At 37.4% G+C, this 23,860-nt stretch overlaps 1 long non-coding RNA gene across 1 annotated transcript in view; it reads right to left on the reverse strand.

The window, feature by feature from the left end:
• Positions 1–329: 329 nt before the first annotated feature.
• LOC131553693 (uncharacterized) overlaps positions 330–23,860 on the reverse strand; it is a 48,155-nt gene continuing 24,624 nt past the window's right edge. Inside the window, exon 5 of the long non-coding RNA XR_009274230.1 lies at positions 330–465. This is a non-coding gene — a long non-coding RNA (uncharacterized LOC131553693). The remainder of the gene's footprint in view (positions 466–23,860) is intronic.

Here is a 23,860-nt window from a genome sequence, read left to right on the forward strand (position 1 = left end):
TGGCACACTACTTTACATGAAAATAGGGAAGGGGAGGTGTGGTATTGCTCTCCTTCATGTGATTGAGAACATGGATGCTGTGCTTGTGAATTGTCAACACTACACGGAAAACTGAATGAAGAACTTACTTTGCAGCAGTTAATAATGTATGTTCTATAACGTATACATGTATGTAGTATAATACTATAGCCAGCATGTTAGCATTGGCATGTGACCTATCCTGCCATTCACAACTCCTCTTCTGTCTCCTCATGGGATAGTGCCATTTTCTTTTTATTGAGGATCGAAAGAGATAAAAGGATGAGTGCACCTGTCAATTTCCTATTCACCTAAGTGAGCAGTCTCAGGAGAGACTAACGAGCTTTGGCGATCCCGTGATGCTCCTTCAGCCATGTCAAATCCCACAGCTGCCCATTCAGTATGTGCCATTACTGTGGTACTGTCCGTGGTGCTGAAATCACAAACCTGAGTGTACATTGTCATTAGAGGTATGCTAGCATGCATTCATTTTCATTAATCTGGAAGATTGGAAAATCCTGTTTATAAGAAACCTAAATTTTACAATCTGATTCACATATTTATTTACATGAGCATTACATGTTTTCTGAACAAAACTTCAGCGCATGCACAGCACCCAGTCACCACGTTTAGAACCAGACAAAGCCACTGCTACCATGAGTATTTAATTATTGTTGACCTTGATTAACATTTGCCTTGATGACCGAAAAAAAAAAGAAAAAGAAAAAAAAAGAAACTCAATTAGGCTTTTTTTTTAGCAAATAATTAGTAAATATTCAATCTCCTCTACTGATCCAGTTTTTAAGATGGAAATAGCCCACTTGTAAGACATAAAATGTATATAAACAGATTTTATTTTCAAATGGCTATGTAAAAATACACATCACAACATTGTGTATGTGCACAAGGTATTTTTGAATAGTCTGATTCAAGCATTTGCATGCTTATTTTACCTATTGATTAGAATATTTAATGTCACCACTCCTTTCGACCCAATCAAAATTTCATTCAGAACAAGCTCAATCAGATCAACTGAGATGTTTACATGAAGCCTTTTCAGTCTGACTGAACCATCAATCTGATTTCTAACTGATTATTTGGGTGCATGCAAACATAGCTGGTGTTTCAACAAAGATAAGTAAATGCAACATTCAGCTTTTTTAAATATGCAGTACTTTCAGATCTTTCCGCAAAATAGAAGCATCTCAACCTCATTTAGCTCTCAAAGCCAGTTTTGTCTGAGAACTGTAGTGCTTTAAGGGCATTTCTCCTCTGTTTGCTTGGATTCCCCTCCCCCAACTTTCGCACACAACTTTGATGACTCATTTAAAAAGCTCACTTTTTAATGGACTGTTTTGTAACTGACAGACTCAGGAATCTATTTGATTCACAAATGAAACATATTCATTAGCGCTATGATGTAAATTGGAGCCATCTCAAAATCATTGTCAGACACCGGTGTACAACTTAATTGGAGCCCTCTACATCATTACAGTCAATGGTCACAACTCTGGCAAGATTAATTGGGAGTCTGCCTAAACACTACGGCTCCATCCGCCACAGTGGTCAAAGTGTTTCTAGAGTTAACCTTTATTAAAAGGCAAGACCAGTCAGGCAAAGACACTCACACAGCCATAATGTCTAGCCAGAGGTAGCAAATGAGTTGAACGGTTCTATTTGCCCCATGTGCTCTGAGGCAGTCGCTCTGTTGTGGGCGTGGTGCTTTAGTGAATTTCCTAACAGCTCCCCTACAGTTAAATGAGTAGGCGGCCCTGTTAGATCATGGATACTTCACTTGACAGCATGTCTGGAGGGGTGAGCATGGGTTGTGCTCTTCAAGTCACTTTAATTATGGCACAGCGACAGACCCGACAGCCTTTAAGGGATGGAAAACTTCACATCACAAACAAGATAAATGATAGATTACCATAGTGAAAACTTGTGAATCATCTCAAATCGAGGACTATGACTCAGATCACATGAATGTCAGCTTCTCTGGGCTCACAAGTTGAAGGACTCACATACAAAGAGTGCGTAAAACACCAGAATGTGAATTAACATCACGGCCTATGTTGACTCTATAAGTGTGAAAGTGGAGGTTGTGTGAATATCATATGCATTACACTCAAGGTTGCTGCACTACATATAAACACATTCCCTAAGCTGCCACATTAGCTTATTTATCTTTACAGTACAAAACAAAGTACATCAAATCCTTGTGTTAATCTTTTTCAGCTATGGGAACTTACAAAAAATTCAGATTTTCAGTTTAAGATTAAAATTCTGGGTCTGTGAGAAGGTTATTACAATAAAAACGAAGTTCACAGATTATAATGTGCACACAGTTGTGCAGTTAAATTTATTTTATGTTTGTAAAAAAAAAGACCAAAAAAAAAACCATAATAAAAATCATTGGGTTTACCTTTCTTCATCTATTGGTACATTTGGTCCTGTGTCTGTTGTAATGAAATGTAAGGTAAAATTAAATGAAATTACAATGGATTATTATACTTTAAGACTGTAATTCTGGTTGTGGGACAAGCATAAAACAATAAAAAAGAAGTTGCAAACATAAATTATAATAGTATGGAAAAAAAGTTTCCAAGACTAGACTAGTTTTATTGCAACTTTCGTGTAAAAAGAAAAAAAAAAAAAAAAGAAGGAAATATACCCCTGGCCTGACATATAAAAGTGCCGGAAGATGAAACACCAATGTATAAAATGTATAAACCAATTTTATGAAACACAATTTTGTATAACACTCATGTTCTGACACATCTAACAACATTTCCAAGAACAGAGAAAGATTTTTGGCCTTCACATCCATAATATGACGTTCTCTGTCTGAGATGACATGTGTTCCTATGGCAACCCCTTCTGACACTGTAGCAAACTCTAGAAGCACTCAAGACAACAATAAATTAGCCTGTCAGAACTCTAAAGGCCCACAGAATGCAGAATAGCACACACTGGTGAAATACCAAAGTTGTAATTAGTAATAAGAGCATTAGTAATAGTGCAGAGTAAGTAGTCTTTTGTATGCACTGGAGAAGGAACAAAACGTAAAAACACGAAGACATCAAGAAAAAAAATAAAACATCATATTTAAGGAATTTAACATGGTAATTAATACAGTTTAAATGCAGAAGTCCCTAACGGGCACACTTTGTTGAGAATTGCACCCCTGACCTACCATCAATGAATCACCTCAAATTGTGCCTGCCTCAGTGCCTGAGTATGTGATAAATTGTGTTGATAGCATTCATTTGCAGTTGGTGTATGAAATGAAGCCTTTCCGGGAGCAGTACCTACATTCTGGGATTCCATGAAGCAGAACTTTTGTGTGTATAATTAATCATGGAGCAGATATACCGCAGACACCAAAAGAGGTAACCATGGAAACCTGGTGACAAAGCATGTGTATGGTATATGGTTCTGACTGTGGGGGGTTATTTTTTCAAAAGAATGAAATTTTCTCTCTCTTTCTCTCTCTCTCTCTCTCTCTCTCTGTGTAACTTAGAAGATATGACTGGCTGCAGGTTTAAGATATGAGTTGTACCTGCTGTACTATCCAGCCACTGAGGAGTTATCGGAATATGTTGCAATGCTAAAATCTATTTTTGTATATGTATTCAGTTAAAATAAGACGTGAACGAGACTTAAATCAGATTTACAGTATGTTGAAACGTATAATTCTATTCCATTCATATTGTCTACATGGCAAATATTCTTTGCGTAATTCATACAACCCGAATTCCGGAAATGTTTAAATGTTTAATGTTTAAATTTGAATAAAATGAAAACTAAAAGAATTCCAAATCACATGAGCCAATATTTTATTCACAATAGAACATAGATAACATAACAAATGTTTAAACTGATAAGTTTTACAATCGTATGCACAAAATGAGCTCATTTCAAATTTGATGCCTGCTACAGGTCTCAAAATAGTTGGGGCGGGGGCATGTTTACCATGGTGTAGCATCTCCTTTTATTTTCAAAACAGTTTGAAGACATCTGGGCATCGAGGTTATGAGTTTTGGTGTTGGAATTTGGTCCCATTCTTGCCTGATATAGGTTTCCAGCTGCTGAAGAGTTTGTGGTCGTCTTTGACGTATTTTACATTTAATGATGCACCAAATGTTCTCTATAGGTGAAAGATCTGGACTGCAGGCAGGCCAATTCAGCACCCGGACTCTTCTATAAAGCCATGCTGTTGTAATAGCTGCAGTATGTGGTTTTACATTGTCCTGCTGAAATACACAAGGCCCTCCATGAAATATACGTCATCTGGAGGGGAACATATGTTGCTCTAAAACCTTTATATACCTTTCAGCATTGCATAGTGCCTTCCAAAACATGCAAGCTGCACTTATGCACCACCATACCATCAGAGATGCTGGCTTTTGAACTGAATGCTGATAACACACAAGAAGGTCTCTCTTTAGCCCGGAGGACACGGTGTCCGTGATTTCCAACAAGAATGTAAAATTTCGGCTCGTCTGACCATAGAACACTTTTTCACTTTGAAACATTTTAAATGAGCCTTGGCCCAAAGGACACAATGGCGCTTCTGGACCGTGTTCACATATGGCTTCCTGTTTGCATGATAGAGCTTTAGTTGGCATCTGCAGATGGCATGGTGGATTATGTTTACCAACAGTGGTTTCTGGAAGTATTACTGAGCCCACTTAGTAATGTAAATGACAGAATCATGTTGATGAGTGATGCAGTGTCGTCTGAGGGCCCGAAGACCACAGGCATCCAGCAAGGGTCTTCGGCCTTGTCCCTTACGCACAGAGATTTCTCCAGTTTCTCTGAAACTTTTGATGATGTTATGCACTGTAGATGATGAGATTTGCAAAACTTTTGCAATTTGACATAGAAGAACCTTGTTTTTAAAGTATTCCACAATCTTTTTACGCACTCTTTCACACATTAGAGAGCCTCTGCCCATCTTTACTTCTGAGAGACTTTGCCTCTCTAAGACATCCCTTTTATAGCTAATCATGTTACAGACCTGATGTCAGTTAACTTAATTAGTAGCAAGATGTTCTCCCTGCTGAATCTTTTCAAAATGTATTGCTTTTTCAGCCCTTTGTTGCCCCTGTGCCAACTTTTTTAAGACCTGTAGCAGGCATCAAATTTTAAATGAGGTCATTTAGTAGATACAAGTGTAAAATTTATCCGTTTAAACATTTGTTATGTTCTCTATGTTCCATTGTGAATAAAATATTGGCTCATGTGATTTGAAAGTCTTTTAGTTTTCATTTTATTCAAATCTGAAAAATATCCCAACATTTTCGGAAATCGTGTTGTGTGTGTGTATACATATACATACTTCTTTGGGAATAAGAGGATTCAGTGTAAATATAACAAATATAACAAGCAATAATTACTTACATTACATTAATTACTTAGCTTTATTTTCCACATGCAACATACTACTGAAATCTGGCATACTTTACTGAGTCTATAGACCACACCTGAAAGAAAAAAAGCTGAACGTATGCTTATTTAATCACCCAAGACCCATGCTGCAATCCCAGAACAAAGAGTTCACTGGACTTTACACCTCGTCTGTTTCATCAAATTCAATAGCCCAGTTGTTTTGAACAAAGTCTTCGGTTCAGCCTTCTATGAGCAAAAACAGTGCGGAGTCTGATTTGCAACAAACTACAGTTTCAAGTACAAGCTCCCCTGTGGTTTTTCCAAAGGTGTTGCTTATTGGCGATCTCACATTTATAAAGTTGGCCTTTTAGGCTGTGAAGTTCTGAAATATAGGTCTGCAGTATTCATTAGAGATCCATATAATCTACAGAGGGCTCTCTGCAGTGTAATCGATCTAGTTTGCTTCTCGCTAAGGCTGCAACCAAAAGTAAATAATAGAGATACTGCAACAACAGGCGATTATGGGTAGTACATTTTGACAAAAACTGAACTGCAGTATGAATTTTAGGACTTATTATTATTATCACTTGTGGGGACAATTCACAAGTCTTATGTCTGTGTTGAGGATAGTTGGGCAAGCAGTTTTCTTTCAGGTGCGAAGTACTTAGTACAAATTATAATTTGTCAATTAGTCTGTGCAACGTGATTACTGAGCTGAACTCAATGAACATTTTTTTCAGAGATATGACTCCTCGTTGTGGTGACAATGTGCCAGGTGAATACCAGGCACAATGGAGTTCTTTGTGGTGTGATGAAGCTGTGGGCATTGCTGTGAACATCCTTAACATGTATTACAGTACATCCAGCCTCATTGTTATAAAATGGAATACATGACGGTAATTCTGCGCTTTGAAGAATAACCAAAAGAGATGTTGAATACAGAGTCCAAAAGCCTGATGCAATAAAGAATTTGCATAAAATATGGACATGAATTTCAGAGTTTAATTTATTCAGCAGTCATTACTCCAGTCACACTATCCTTCAGAAATCATTCTGATTTGGTGCTCAAGCCAATTCTTATTGTTGCTCAAATTGTTGTTGTTATTGTTGTTTTGCTGTTTAATATTTTTGTGGAAATCATAATACATTATTTGATGAATAGAAAGTTTGGTAACACTTTAGGATAGGGATCAATTCTCAATATTAATTAGTTGCTTATTAGTATGCCTATTATTAACTAGTACTATTATTGTCTGTTGATTAATACTTATAAAGCACACCTTCTGCATTAGCTGAAGTTCAAAAGAACAGCATTTATTTATTTATGTTTTTATTTATGTATGTATGTATGTATTTATTTATTTATATTATTTTTTATTTAATTGTGTATTTATTCGTTCATTCATTTATTTTATTGTATTTTATTTTATTTTAATTATTATTATTTTCTTACCCCAGCCTTTTGAATGGTGGTGTATAACACAATAAATAAATAAATAAAATAAATTAAGTAAGAACAATAAAATAACAAATCATCATATTAGAATGATCATGTAATCAGAATCATATCAGAATCATGCAACACTGAAGACTGGAGCAATGATGCTGAAAAGTCAGCTTTGACATCACTAAAATAAATTAAAACAGAAAATAGTTATTTTTAATTTTAATAATATGTCACATTATTACTGTTTTTACTGTATCTTTAAGCAAATACATGCAGCCTTGCTAAGTATAAGACACAAGATTTACTTAAAACACTGAAAAAAATCCTAATTATTTTAAACTTTGAAGAATACACATTGGTTTATAGTCTCTTGGTTTATACCTTTTTTTTAAAAATCCTAAAACTCTTTTATTTAAAAATTTAAACCACATTTTGATCTCCAGATTTTCAAAATGGTCTCAGACTTTCAGACCCACTGCATGCCTGTGAAGACACCAGCAGGCTGCTGAGCACATTCTTTGAGTTCATGCCATCCTGACTGGCAGCTTTTTGAACATTTCACCTTCAGCAAGGTTTTCCTGACCTCCACTGTGGCTACAGATGTCTTGTTTTTATATTTTCAAACATGCAAATAACAAGCAGGATGCCAATGTGCACTAAAAAGTTAACTAACACTAAACCCGACAATACATTTCTTTCAAGGCAGCAAATTCAACTGAAACACCAGGCATTACATGACCCCACGATATAACCTACATATTTAATAATAAAATATGAAAATATATTCAGGATTTGGCAAGCCAACATGAGCATATTTAGACAGTCGGCTCCTGGTTGCCTGAAGGAGCAGCAGTGTTCACAGCTGGCCTGGTTTTGAATGCTTCAAATGAATGCATAATGTTCATACCTCTAAGTGATAACCTTTTTAGAATGTTCTAAAAGTATTTTACCACTGTTTATATTGTTCAAGTAAAATTTGAGTATGCACCTCAATTAACATTCTGGAATAAAATGACAATTGCTATGCCGCTACTCTGTCATAAATGTGCATTTAAAATCCATAAAATGGCTTAACAAAGAACATTTTCTTTCCTGTGTTGATACACTAGCTTTTAAAGAAAAGAGGGACATCCATTTTTTGAATAGCAAAAAAGCTTTTAGTTTACCTCAAAGCCATGGATCATTATTTGCTAAATGCTAAAGCTAACAGACATGGATTAAAAGAACCAATTTTCATGGAGCCTTTATCACCTCTTCTTAATGAGCCACAGAGGGGTTTTCCTCAATAAAAAGGAGGACATAGCACAAATTGCCATGTGTTTTTCAGCCTTTTCAGTCCTTTGCAATCCATACTGTGTCTGTATGTGTGTGTGTGTGTGTGTTCCAAAGCACTCATGTGTTAACGTTTAACAGCTCCTTTTATGTCCTAGCATGCAACACATTTGCACTAATGTTTACAGCTACTGCACTTATTTAGTGAAACAAAGTGGATTATGCTGGTATTTCAACTACATTTAGAGGTTAATTGAATGTGGGCACAATGCTCATTCTTGAGTTGATTATTTTAATGTAGCATTGCTACAGGCACTCGTCTACCAAACATGCTTCACTTCCCCTCCAGCCACTTCTCATTATTTGGGTGCATTAGAATCAAACCCATTTAAGATCACTTTCACATGCAGGGGCTTATTCAGTCATTGTGAACTGAAGCGCTATTGATTGGTATTTATATGGTAAACAACTTTTTGATAATGCAACATTGTAATGAGCAGTTGTGCTTGTGTGATGGAGTAACATTCAGATATTTATGCATTATTTGTTTGTTACATATTGGAAAAATGTGCCTCTTCAGCATTTTTTTTTTTTTTTTGCAAATTGCTTCTTACGCATTTCACAACACTTTTAAGGTTAAATGTTTAGTGAGTGGTGCTAAAAGTGCATTTAGTTTTATACAAAACCGATGAACTTGAATCTGGTCACACTTTGGTTTGGGGTCCAATTCTCACTAACTATTAACTACAACTTTTGTCTTAACTCCTCATTCGCTGCTTATTAATGGTTAGTAAGGTATAAGTTTAGGTATGGGGTAGGATTAAGGGATCTATAAAAAGGTAATGTAGAAAAAGACATTAAAGGATTAGTTCACTTCCAGAATAAAAAAATAAATAAAATCCTGATAATTTACTCACCCCCATGTCATCAAAGATGTTAATGTCTTTTTTTTTTTCTTCAGTCAAAAATAAATTGATTGAAAATTTAACTTTCCAGGAGTTCCCATTTAGTGGACTTCAATGGGAGCCAATGGGTTGAAGATCCAAGTAGCAGTTTCAATGTAGCTCGAAAGGGCTCTACACGATCCCAGCCAAGAAATAAGGGTCTTATCTAGCGAAATAATTGGTCATTTTCTACAAAAATAAATGCAAATAATGCCAAATGCCCTTTACAATACAAGGTAAAACAATGATGCCAGACAACAGACGAAGAACTGACCTCGTGTGATGTTTCTAACATGATTGCTTAATGCATGTATTGCAGAGCTAGTGTAAGATGAGCATTTGTGGTCAAAAAGTATAGAATTTTTTATTTTTATTTTTATTTTTTAGAAACTGACCGATCGTTTCGCCAGATAAGACCCTTAGGCTGGGATCATGTTTGAAGCTGTACTGAAACTGAAATTTGGACCTTTAACCTGTTGGCTCCCATTGAAGTCCACTATCTGGAGAAAAATCCTGGAATGTTTTATGAATTACTTTTTGACTGAAGAAAGAAATACATGAACATTTTGGATGGCATGGGAGTGAGTATATTATCAGGAAATTTTTATTCTGGAAGTGAACCTCAACCGCGCAGAAGAAATATATGTAAAAATGATTTGGGAAAGCCATTTGATTGAATTCTAGTAAATGCGAAATAATTGCAATGCTTGGGCAAACCACTGTAGAGTTGGTGTTGCTATAGAGTTGGAACCGGTGAATATGGATTACAGGTTTCATAGAAAGAGTATGATTTGCGCCAAATGAGTCGCTGTAGAAATCGAATACTTGAATGATTGCGGACAAAATAGCTCAACTTGAGAGCCAACACAAACGTAATGGCATGTGAATTAAAACGTCATCGTGCTTTAAAGAAGAGTGGCTTGATGAAATTGTGGAAATAGTGGATGATGGGCACAGAATGGTAACAAAACTCAGAGACAGTTACACACAGGTGCAGTAGTGTGCAAACTCAACTACATGGGGATGTTTTGATAATAAGAATTCACATGTTCACGATTTTTAAATACCGTATTGTCCCGAATATAAGACGACCCTGATTATAAGACGACCCCTCTTTTTCCAGATGTACCTGTTGGAAAAAGGCTTTTTGAAAACCAAATCTTTTTTTTTTTTTTTAAACACATTTATTCTTAAATTATTTTCATATTGCATATTTTTCCAATTCTAATTTTTGTTTTGAAAGTATGGTAAATACTGGTAAAATGTACCAACAATGACATTGGAAAATTTTGATATACCATTGAAATAACAGGTAGCCCATCTGAATTATATAACAATTAGGCTATCCAACTCATAGTAGCCTACCAAAATGTTATTATCAGTAGACGTGAAATCTTATTGTAGTCTTCAAATCTGGGTACTGTCTTATGTTTTAAAATCACTTACAGAGAAAGTTTGTTCCCATCAGGCTAACATGACAGTCACGATCATGCTGCTGTAAGCTTTTCTTTTTCATTTGTTTTCATTCGCGATCTTTACAACACACATTACATAACATACACTCGTTTTATGCGTTTTTGGCGCCACCTATTGTTGTGGGTGTATTACTGACATGTCAAAGTCTAGACCAGTGGTTTTCAATCCTGTTCCTGGGGACCCACCGCTCTGCACATTTTGCATGTCTCCCTTATTTAACACACCTGATTCAGATCATCAGCTTATTAGGAGAAAGATCCATGAACTGCACTGTGTGTGTCAGATAAGAGAGACATACAAAATGTGCAGAGCGGTGGGTCCCCAGGACCAGGATTGGAAACCACTGGTCTAGACCCTGAGTATAAGACGAACGCGTTTTTTCAGATGTATTTCCAAGGAAAAAACATTGTCTTATATTCGGGTCAATACGGCAATTTAGCTTAAAGATCTCAGTTCAAATGCTTCAGTTTGTGTTCTATTCAATTCCATCCAATTGTATTGTAGTATTTTATTGCAGTGGTTTTCATCATGTCTGATGAGGGAGGCATAAAAAATGTGCAGAGCAGCGGTGCCTCCACACTCTAAGAAATAAAGGTACAAAAGCTGTCACTGGGGCGGTACCTTTTCAAAAGGTACATGTTTGTACCTAAAGGGTCCATTTTGGCACCTTAAAGGTATATATTAGTACTTAAAGTGTACATATTTGAACCTAATAGGTACAAAAGTGTATCTTTTGAAAAGGTACCACCCCAGTGAAAGCTTTTGCACCTTTATGAGAGTGCAGGACAGGTTTGAAAACCACTGTTGCATTGTATAGTATTGTATTCTATTCTTGTCTTTTCAGCAATGCCAATGGGCATGGAGGCAGCCCGTTCGGGGCAAGCCTATCCTGAGAGGCCTCCAGGGCGGTACCGGTTCCAGGAACCATGGCGAGGCAGGCAGATCAGGGAACCGTGGCGGAGCAGACAGTTCAAGGGGCCATGGCGGAACAGGCACTTCGGGGTGCCATGGCTGGGTGGTCTCCGTGGCCTTGGCCTCGGCACTCGGCCCGGCGACTACAGCCGGAGATGTATAGCCCCACCAAAAAAAAAAAAAATATTGGGGAGGACTCCGGGTCCCCTGGCTGGCACAAGCACTGGACTGGGCTCAGAAGTCCACTCTGGGCTGCACTTGGGAACCAAAGCACTCCTTGGGCTGCACTCGGGAACCGAAGTCCTCTCTGGACTATACTCAGGAACGGGAGCCCTCTCTGGGCCAAACTCGGGATCTGAGGCCCTCCCTGGGCCAGACGCAGGAACAGTAGCTCTCTATAGGCTTGACTCGGGATCTGAGGCCCTCCCTGGGCCAGACATGGGAACAACAGCCCTCTTTGGGCTTGACGTGGAAACAGGAGCCCTCTCTGGGATTAACGTAGGAACAGAAGCCCTCTCTGGGCTGAACTCAGGAACAGAAGCCCTCTCTCGACTCTGCCGGCGGACATGAGAGTGGAGCTTAATGGTGGAGCTTGAGACAGGGGTGGTTCTGGATCGGGGCCGGACGCTCTCCAGACACCGGAGGATAGCTTCCCTCCAGCACAGTTTGGGAGGTCGATGGGGCGATGGCAATTGGCCCCGATCCAGAACAATGAACCAAGTGTGGTGTCGTCAAATGCCGTCAAAACGGCGAGCCCACTGAATTCCCTGGCGAACTCCACCAAAGGAAGGTCCCTACGGGCAAGAGAGGTGAATCTTGTGGCGGTGTCCATAACAAAAAAACAAACGTTCAAAAAACGGAAACAAAATGGGGAGAAGGGACACCGCTTACTTCTTGTTTTAGTTCCGGTGTTCTGTCAGCAATGCCTACTGTGAGGAAGTTGATGAATGTGGAGACGAGGGATAATCTCAAACAACAGTCTTTAATAAACATCCAAAGGGTAACACAGGCAGGCAGGAGACACACGTAGCACATCTAAACGTATAAAATGACTTTAACACCGGACCAAATGAACGCAATCAAACAAGGGAGAAACTGGGTCACGGGGAGCACATGGGAAGAAAAACAACAAAACAGGAACACCAGTCTAACTATTACATTCTATTCTATTCTATTACGTTTAAATACTTCTGTTTGTTTTTATATTGCATTTTATATATTATATTTTATTATGAACCTAATAAATAATTGACCTCAAAATTATATTATATTATATTATATTATATTATATTATATTATATTATATTATATTATATTATATTATAATAAAGAATATTTCTTTCTGTGTGAGATTTTTTTAATGATTTTAATAGAATTACTTGGTAACTGTCTGGGAATCTCTGTCACCAGTCACCAGCTCTGGACTCCATGTCCCAGAATCCTCCCCGGCTCACACCTGTTCTCAGTCACGATCACCATCACTTCAAGTTCTGATTCCCTGCACCTGTCATCAGCAATCAAGTCACCATTGATAAGCATGCTCCTAGGGTGTTTCTCAAACGGAAGGCTGCATCCTACAAAGGTTGCATATCTCGGCTGCCACGTCATCAAACGTCGCTGAAGGCCATCTCAATCGGAAGGATCCTCACAAGACAGCCTTCGTTTCGCGTCCTTCTTTCAGCTGAATTTGAAGGATGCATGGGATGTATTCTCTGCGACCTTCAATCACCCACAATCCTTTGTACCCATTCCATTTCATGAAAATAAACTGACGAAAAACGAGTCAGTACTGAGCTTGTCTGAATTTATTATGAAATCTAAGACAAAAATAATGTTTTCGGACGTGAAAGGATAGATGTTATATTTTGTTTTGGTGTAAATTACTTACTAAACGCTAAACTGCCAATAATTTATGCCACAGGGAGATCATAGATGGCGGTTTTTCATTGTATTGCATTAATAGAAAGCCAAATAATATAAAGATTTGTAATACAACGTTTTTTTCCAAAACTACGTTTTATTAGTGTTTTTGTGCCCTGACGGTAAGGGAACATATGTGACGTAGCCACGCACACTTACTAGAGCGTCTCATTCTAGCGTTTAAATGCCAATGAGGAGTCTAGCCTATAAGACTCTGAAGGACTGAACTAGGAAGGACGCAGCCTCGGTAGGATCCAGCCTTCTGTTTGAGAAACACCCCTAGTCACTCATGGACTGCATCTGAAAACTGCTGCCTTCGGAGGCAGCATTCCAAGGTAGGAAGGCATCAAGGCATGTCCGAATCCAAAGTTAGCGTCACTTCCTGTCTCCTGAGATGCCTTCATCTGATCGATTTTTGAAGGCAGCATAGATGTATCCTTTGCTGCCTTTGACATCCCAGAATCCTGTGCATTCCATTCCGAGACAGTTGAGCTAAAAAATAAAGATGGCGGCTGGAAGTTGTGTTTGGTGGTTAGTTTGTTGTAAATGTATATTTCTGATTAACTCTTTGCAGTGTTTGTTATTTCTAGCGAGAAATGAGTATTATAGTAATTAAATATTTTAGTTATCACCAGAACTTGTTCTATTTTGTTGTAGATCGTTAAACCGTTATGTTGCCTCAGAAGCCTGTCCGAAATCAGTTTCGTGAAGTGCCTTCATGCAAAAACGCTGCCTGCAAAGTCATTGCCTCATAAGGCAGCAAGGCAGCTGCCTAAGTTTTTGGATGCAGCCATGGTCTTCGTCTACCGTTCACTATCCAGAACTTTAACAGATTCTCTGTATGCTACTTCCCTGTCTTTACTTAGCATGTTGCTCTCCTCTGCTCCTGGATCACAGACCCCGCCCCCTGAACCTGCACAGAATCCAAACCTCAGTATTCAGCTAAGAATCACTGAACTTTACTTTGTGTTGGATTCTCACATGCCTTGCTCCAAACGATCACCCTTGCTCCTCATGTTAATAAACCTGCATGTCTTTCACTTACCCGTTGTCTCCAGCTTGATTTGTGATAACACAGCACTGTAAAAAAAAATTTCTCAGGTAACCTAAAATGTGCATCGTTTAGTTACATCAAGGGTCAAATCAAATGTAAATGGCATATTAAAGTTAAAAGTTTTTGTGTGTGTGTGTGTGTGTGTGTGCGCTGTATAGATCTGCTATAAAGTGTTTTTGCTCAGGTGGCTGAAATGTCCATTCAATAGAGAAGTTTTGCTCAGCAAGAAAAATAAATAAATAAAAAAAATAATAATAGAGGGAACATTGCTAGTAATATGCATGCTAATAAGTGACAGTTAATAGTGAGAATTGATCCCTAAACTAAAATGTTATCTATTTTATTTATTTGGTGGTTGTATGTATTACAGCAGTTTGGAAATGAATTGTCTAATGAGTGACACTAAAAGGTTAATGTTCTGTTGCATTTAAAAATAACATTTAACTACACTTAAACCTAACCAATATTAACAACAGCAAACTTAAGCTAACCACAGCTTGCTTCTATAAATCTTTGAGCACTTTTATCATGGTTCGTACTTCGGAGAACTCCTACCCAGCGTTCTGCATCTTTATAATGCTACCGAGCATATTTACTATGTCAAAAAAAAAAAAAAAAAACATCCATATTGAGCTGGTTATGTGATGCACATTTAATAATGCATTGTTTTACAATAAGTCAGTATTAAATTATAATCTAACCCTCTAATTTGTGTTAAAAGAAATAAAAGTTGTTTTACTGCCTCAAGGATACATTTTATCTGAAAACTAATTTCTATGTATAGGCACATTTTTATAGTTTTCCAAAAATTTAGGTCGAGGCATGTTTTTTTTTTTTTTTCGTCAATGAGCCTGGGTTTTCAACTATTGATTAAAAAGATGATATGGTATAATTGTCACAGTTATGAATATGAAATTATTTCTAAAAACATGCTGTCAAAACTTGATATTTACTTCAAAAACTAAAGAGCTGATTTTTAGATAACTAAAAACTAGATCCTGTATTCATTAAATATATCATGTGTATCTTTTGTTTACATATTAAGACACACAATGTCCAATTGTATCCTCAAAATAAATGAAACCCAATTAGATTCTCGAAGCAAGCTTTGCTGCAGTGAAATACAGTTTTCCTCCCATACTTGGCATATTTTGTAGTTAAGGGGCATTACTTATTCAACTTTTATGGGGACAAGGCGAAATTTTCCTTCCTTTGTGTCACATTATTGTGCTTTACCAACATTGTTATCTAGCAGACTGTGAAAAGACGGAAGCCTGAATCCACCAGGGATTGCAGCAGAGAAAACAACCGATTCTAAATCATTCAAAGCTCAGAGAACATTGCACAGAAGTTCCACTGGGGCTTGAAATGGACCTCCATGTCCTTTTGGATCATTTCAGAGACCAGTGAGCAAGTAAGCCCAAATAAACCAGCGTTCTCTGCATGTGTACATGCACATCTCCGTAACTCAATAGCAAGCTACAAGAAGAACACAACACAATCTGCTAGAGATACATTGCATCGGTAATGTTTAGTGTTTATAATGCTGACAACATTTTTATGATAAAAAAAAAAAAAAAAGAAAATAACTTAGATAAGACAGAAATGTACTTTTAATTTTTCCAACAAATATGCAAAAACTAATCATTTGACTTTAGAAAACAGTCATAAGAAGTGGATATTAAATCATTGATGCCAAAGGTTGTATACAGGTGTCACGATTCAGCTGCTACTGTGGAGGAACGAGGGAGTGAGGAGATGAAGGAGGTCAATAATAAACAGTCTTTATTCATCCAAATAAAGCATCACAAGGAACAGGCAGGAACACAAACATAGCACTTGGGATAGACGAACAATACCAGAAAAACACAAGACATGGGGATACAGGACTGACAACAGGGATGAATTAAAATTATTTTGTGCCTCTGGGCATTAACACCAAGAGATAACAAGTACATGTGGACAAATGATTATTGGACATACATGACACATAAAAGGAAGTGCACAAATAACACTCAATAATTCCTGGAATAGACACGGTGGGATAGATCGAAGAGTGAGTAATACAAGACCGTATAATAGCAAGCAATTTTACAACAATTTAGAGAAGTCATCACAATCTTTCAGCACGTTGAGGGTTTTTGTGTAGGCAGCAACACTACACAGCTGGAGAACACCCCTGAAAACTGCAGTAGTTAGTAATAGTAACTACTGCTCACAAGACAGTAGGCTATGAGCAATCGATTAGATTACAAACCTCAGAAATATGAGGAGAAGGCACAATAGCTTTTCTGTACAAAATCTGAACATGGTGCATTACAAGAGGGAATGGGGAAAAAAGGAATCAGCCTGAGAAAGTCAGCACTCAATAGATAATCTGATAAATTTTGGAACAAGTGAATATATACCATACTGTATGATTTATCAGTATGATCATCTAAGGCATTTATTAAAAAAAAATAATAATAATTCCAAGCATTGGTATCTGATGACTAATTAATACAAAAAATAAATAAAAAATCATTGTATAGAAAGTTTAAAAGTTTTATTTTATTTTATTTTATTTTTTTCAATAAATTGCAGCTAAAGTTGACAGTCAGGGATCACAATGCATTTTTGTTGGATGTTTAAGAGCAGCTTTGACATTTTGATAATCATGCCCTTTGTAGGGGAACAAGTCATGAGTTTGAAGTGATATTTAGGTAGACAGAGGTGATGACAGAATTTTAAGGTTAAAGCAAATGATCTGTAGGAGGTGTGACGTGACTAAATTTAGATATATAAATGGGAAATTGCTGCCATAGCAATTAATAAATAAATAAATAGAATGTTTTTTGGGGGGTTTTTTTTGCAGTGGGCACGTTTGCATGAGCATAATTACTGGTTGTTGGCACGATGATCTATTGCCCAATAAACTTTAATCTTGGTCATCAAATGATGGTTGCAAAGCCTTGGGCAAAGCAATGATTGCAGAGTTTTGTTTCGCCTCTAAATTATGTCATATGTAATTGTGCCATGTTCATAAACACTGTATATCACAAACATATCACTACATACCAAGTGTCAAGTCACGTTTGATCAAAGCGTTAGTGCTGTTCAGTGCAAAAGGCTATGTGACTTATTGATTTGACTGTTCTTCCCTGATATATAATTGCCTCTGACTACCGTAATATTGTGGCTACCAACCAGCAGATACAGCATTCGATCATATCTTTCTGTTGGCTATTACAACACTGCAGAAAGTGCTCACCGTTTAAATGGCAGAACTTCTTTCATTTGAGATTTGTTGAGATATAGAAATCCGACAGCATGAAATATACTGCACTCTTTCCTTTGATACTCGGTTGAAGATGGTGCATTTAGGAAATATTTTCTTAGTCATTCAAAATATTTATTTTAACTTTTGCATTGAATAATAATAATAAAAATAGGAAACAGACAAAATAGACAGCAATCAGTCAGGTTACAAAAGTGGACATTTAACCGAGACCTTCTTGTTGATTGACACCAAAGACATTTGCCTTGTTAGAGCATCTTTGAGATCATTTGTCCTCATCCTAAAGGTTTCCACACCAAACACAGCCAAATCCTCTTATCTACCCTCTCAACACCTCACAGGATAAATCCTTCAAGTCACATCAATTAACCACTGGTGTACCTCAGGGTTCGGTGCTTGGCCCACATTCTTGTTGATAAACACAGCATCACTGGGCCCTATTATCCAGGAACACGGGTTTTTCTGCCACTGCTACGCCAACAACACCTGTTCTACTTGCCATTCAAGCCCAACAACCCCACAATAGTTGCATGGATCTCAGCCTGCATTGTAGACGTCTTACCATAGATTTGTCTGGCGCACTGCCTGGCAGATTTGTGCTCTACAACATCTGTGCCGTACTTTAGAAATATTCAACATGATCTCATGAGTATTTGAATGTATTTTATGCAAAATGTGTTTGAACAACACATACATTTGCTTATACTTGCAACAACATTAAAATGTATGATGCTGATGTATTGACATTTTGTTGCCAACTCATTTCAGGACTACGTTATTTAAAAACAAGCCATTTCTGTAATCATAAATTGTCCAACAATTACTTAAGTGATATTTATTTTGTTTGCAGTGGGACACAAATTTTAAATAGGTTGAATATATGCTGAAAAAAGACAATAAAATATACCACAAATGCAATAATCATAAAAGTAATTAATTTTATTTGCACCTCACTTGTCATCTGGACTACTTGTTTTGTTTTTTGTTTTTTTTTGCCATTTTTGGGCTAAATTATTATGATCACTGCCTGTTCTTTTGTTTCATTTTTTCCTCCACTTAATCTTTCTCTGTCTTATCTCTCTCTAAATGTATGCTTAGGGTTAAAAATGTCTATGTAATGGTATATTGTAAACAAAATAATTCAACCTGGTCTCATGGCATAAATGTACCTGGAGGCACTTTTTAGCAAGACCGTTCATACGTACCTTACTGCACGTTTTGCCGCAGTTTCAAAGAGAAATGTCCACTGAGTGGCGCTAAAACACGGGTTCAATACATAAACCCTGGCACGTTTTTATTAAGTTGATATAGGTATGTATTGCTGTGTTTTTATTACGTTGCTTCAAGTATGTATTGTGGCGGTTCAGAATTCAAATATCCGGGGACCGTCGCTAAAAATTAATGATCTATACTGTTGGAAATATGCCCAACACCAAACCCAACCCTAAACCTACCCAATAGTGTTGACAAATGCAAAACGGATATAAAAACACATTTGTTGATGCAACCATGCTATTTGAACTTCCTTATATGCAGATTTGAACTGTTTTGTCAAACCGTAATTACACGGGATTCGAACCAGAGCTCCTCACTTCTCAAGTACGTCTCCGTAGTCTGTAAGCTATCGAAGAAACCTACCGTCTATGAAAACCCATAGATATGAAGCTGGATATGTGTGATGCTAACGTTCAAAAGCATCAGTTTTCAAATCTCCCAGCATACTAATATTGTTTTGAAGTCATAACATGATATTCTTCAAGTAATTGTGCGAATTATGCTTTATTAATCGAAACTCTGTAAATTTGTGTGAAAAGGAATAAAAGGCGTCTGAGTTTTACTGCCTCTAGTGTTCATTTTTTTTGGAAACTGCAGTGATATGTACTTATTGGTACGTATTTTGCGTTTCGCTAATAAGTGCCCAAAGGTATGTTTATGCCATGAGACCAGGTAGAAATAATTGTAACATATTTGGTTAAGGGATCTAAAGGAATCTAAAATATATTTTAATATAGATCTGCAAATATTTTAGATTTCTACAGCTATATCATTTTATATTTTAGATAATAGTTATTTTTGTCTCATCATTTCAAGGAACTAATGCTTGCATATAGAACAGTTATTGGACCGCATACCTTCTGCAAATCAAAGTTCACTCCAGAAATCTGTTGTTATTGGGTTAGAGGTACTTCATGGTACCATCACAAAGTGACCCCAAAATTACTCTTCTAAAATCTTCACATTCAGTGCAACTTAATGGTGGATTGACCTTCTCAACTCCATCAGAACAGAGTCCATCTCTGTCTACCTGCAGAAACAACTCTTCCGTGAGCACTCAACTCGCTGGTAATGCACTTTCTCGTTCTCACTCTTAAAAAACGTTTTTCATTCTGTTTCTATTGTACCAACTATGTACTAAAGTAGGTTATACTTCTGTACTTTTTTGAGAATTATTTGGAACTTTATATTGTGCCACTTCACGAGCCATTGTTTCCCTTCAATGAATCTTTTTGTTGTAGTATTCCGTATTTGTAAGCTTCTTTGGATAAAAGCATAAATGTGAAAACAAAACAAATGTTACTGTCATGTATTTTCAATAACCCATGGATGTACTTAATTGTCTCCTTTTTGGCAAATCATGTCCCATTAACAGTGAAAGTGTCATAAAAACTGCCTCAGCATAGACCACACAAAACCTGCTCATGAAAATGGCCTGGCCTCCTGCTGTGAGCTTGTCTAATTATTTTGTGCTCCTCTAATTTATCAGTATTATAAGTTATGATGTGCCTTAGCGGGGAGGAACAGGTCCTTAGGGAGTTCACAGCCGATACACTGCATCACGACTGAAGTGCAGAGGAAATAAAGCCCCTGGTCTGCAGCCGTGCAGCCAGAGGTGCAGTGTTTCTAAACTCCCCTTCCCACAGTCATATTAGTTACCCCAGGAGAGAAACACCATGACTAAGCTGTTTGCCATATTGCTTTTCTACAGCAGAGGGCCAAACGACAGCCCAATCCAACTCGCCGGGTGGTCATTATGGGGTAAAAAGCATTTCTCCCCTTTATTCTACTGCTTAAAATGACAAAAGTTAAACAAAAAACATGCCTCAGGGACACTGCCTTTGTTTCATCTGGTGAAGTTGACATTATCTGTAAGTAAGATACAAAATGTGACAAAATAATAAGATGCCATTAAAAACTAAGGCAGATAAGTGATGAAACAAGTAATATTTACTGATAACTGTTTGACAAGTCCCATAGGAAGGTGCTGTCAAAATTATCCTTGTTTTATCTGATAGCTGCTTTGCCAATTCTTTTTGTGTATATTTGAAAAAAAACGTACTTTGCGATTCCTGAAACAAATGGCAGGGAATGTCTTTTCTTTCAAGGCAAGAAAAGAACAGTGTTAGTTTTAGGTACGTTTTTTTATTTTTTATCTCAATTATAATGTCAAAATACTTTGAATTTATGTGTGCAATAGCTCATAACAATATCAAGTATGTTCTTGTGAACTGGCCTTATATTACACATTGAATTAAGCAATATCAAGATTACTGTTGTACCGAATAACAACATTTGGCCATAATCACAGTTATGCTGATATTGCATACATTCCATTATACAGTACATGTGGCCTTATGTGATCACATGTTTTTGTGTTTTGGTTTGTTTGTTTTTTTACTGGATTTCACTGTTAACCAATTAAAAGGTATCTCCCATAGCATTTTTTTTTTTTTTGTAGTATTACTGTAGCATTATAGTCTTTTACCATTAAAATTACACAGAGCATGCAGATTTTTGAAGAACAGAGTATCTCTTCTGAAGCCCCAGTCGTATCAGCATAATGAGACCGCAAGCCAGTGTAGATCTTCAAGATTAAGCAAAGGTCACTGTTCTACAAGCAAATAACTCCTCAAATCTTTAGAGAAAACCTTGTTTTAGTAAGCCGATATCTGCAGATGCTCTTCTCTGTATTTCATTTCAATTTAGATGATGTTCATGCATTATGGGATTTCATTTTATATCTAAAATTAAAATGATACAGGCAACCTGTCAGCACACAAATAAAGTTGATCCCTGTTTTGATATTTGCTTCTAGAATGAAGAGCAGTTCACATCCAACTGAATCTCAAAAAAAAAAAAAACCTATACAATATATAAAGAACATTTTAAAGCCTGTTTTAGGACCACTAAGACTGTGTTTGTGTGTTTATGAATGAATGAAGTGAGATAGATAGATAGATAGATAGATAGATAGATAGATAGATAGATAGATAGATAGATAGATAGATAGATAGATAGATAGATAGATAGATAGATAGATAGATAGATAGATAGATAGATAGATTTATTCAGATTTAAAGGGTCATGAAACCCCCTGTTTCAGCACTGGTTAGTTATCACCACAGTTTAAAAAAAAGTGGGCGCGGTGCAGTAGTCTGGGGTTTCATGACCCTTTAATGAGGGAAAAAAAAATCTACAAGAGCAGTATACCCCTAGACGCTCCAACTAGATGACAGGTTTCTGTCAGGTGGTCAGGAGGAGGGACCTCAGTATGGTCAACCTGATCTCACAGAATTCCGTGTAATGACCACGGACTCTTAACCCCCGAATCTGTGGTGGCATCACGGAATCGCCGAAAATTCCGTGATGGGCTCACAGAAGTGATATCAATGTAAGTCAGTGACAGGCATCAGCCAAGGCTCTAGCAGGAGGATTCCCCTTGCATCAAGTGTGTGTTGCGGCAGGCTGGTCCTCTCCACACACATTTGTCAGACTCAATAGTTGGATGTCCATGCTACTCCGGGCTCGCATGTCCTTGAGTCAACATCCTAGAGTCATGTCTGAGACCTCTTCATTGTTTGTGCGCACACACTACACAACCTTGGGGGGTCCAGACACTTCCAGTGAGGCGGCGTTGGTATTCTCGTTCCCATTAGCGTTACTGAAACGCAGCATTGAGAGTAGCTTTTGATAGGGAACGTCTCGGGTTACTTGACTGTAACCCTGTTCCCTGAAAAAGCAGGAACGAGATGCTGCGCCTCAATGCCGCACTATAGGCGTGCCTGGACGTCTCTTCAGACAAAGGTTTAACCTGAAGTTGTGTACGTCTCACATCTATTTATAACCTGCAGGTGCACGTAATCAATGACGTCACTCACAGAGGTTATTTAAGCCAATTCTTGGCGTGTTTGGCACACGTGCTTCACAACCGGTCGAACAAAGAATGTTCTCATTAGCGTCATTGAAACGCAGCATCTCGTTCTTGCTTTTTCAGGGAACAGGGTTACAGTCAAGTAACCCGAGACGATTCTAGCATGACATTTTCTTGTCCACAATCCCAGTGTGTGCAGTCAACCACATATCATGTACACACTAGGGCAGCACTTTCCCTGTAATATATAAAGGCTGCAATGAGTTTGCATAATGGAATGTTATGTGAGCATAGCCAATTATTCCTCAGTTTTCTGTTGTTTTCATCAGACTCCATATTTTCATGCTAAGAGCAAAGGTAAAACCACACATGCTGTTATGCATGAGACATGGGCCTCGCCATCTAAGTATATTAGATATGTCCCAGTAAATCTGAATTATCGATTTGTGAGAAGTTTTCTGGAACACTAATGAAAACAGCACATTACAGACAGACCATGAATCTATAAAGAAGGCCAAGCCCAACAGGACACCTCTCTGCTTCACACAGCAGACATTCCTGCTTCAGCTAATCGTGACCTACTGGATATCTGCAAAACTGCGTCAGATGTTTTAGATTAAAGATTTAGTGGGGTGTTGGATTAGAAATGAGCAACATAAGCAATTTCTTATCTTTTTTTTCCCCCTTAGATTTTATATTTTAAAGGGACACTTCACATTTCCTTATTTGTTTACCCTGATCTTGTTCCAAACCTTTATGATTTATTTTCTGGAACACGAAAGGAGATGTTTATCAGAATGCTCATACTGCCATTTACAGAAGTGTGAATGAGATTCAAGAGCTACTTCTGTGGTTTCTGGAGACTTGGAATATAGAACACACCGGTTGAGCCAATGTTGTTGTGTGGAGCTGGTTGGGATGCTCAACCAAACAGAAATGTTTTCATAGCACCACAATAGTCACAGGTGTTCACACTTTTATAAGTAATCACTCTATGAAT

The sequence above is a fragment of the Onychostoma macrolepis genome, chromosome 14, assembly GCF_012432095.1.
Source record: "Onychostoma macrolepis isolate SWU-2019 chromosome 14, ASM1243209v1, whole genome shotgun sequence".
NCBI lineage: Eukaryota > Metazoa > Chordata > Actinopteri > Cypriniformes > Cyprinidae > Onychostoma > Onychostoma macrolepis.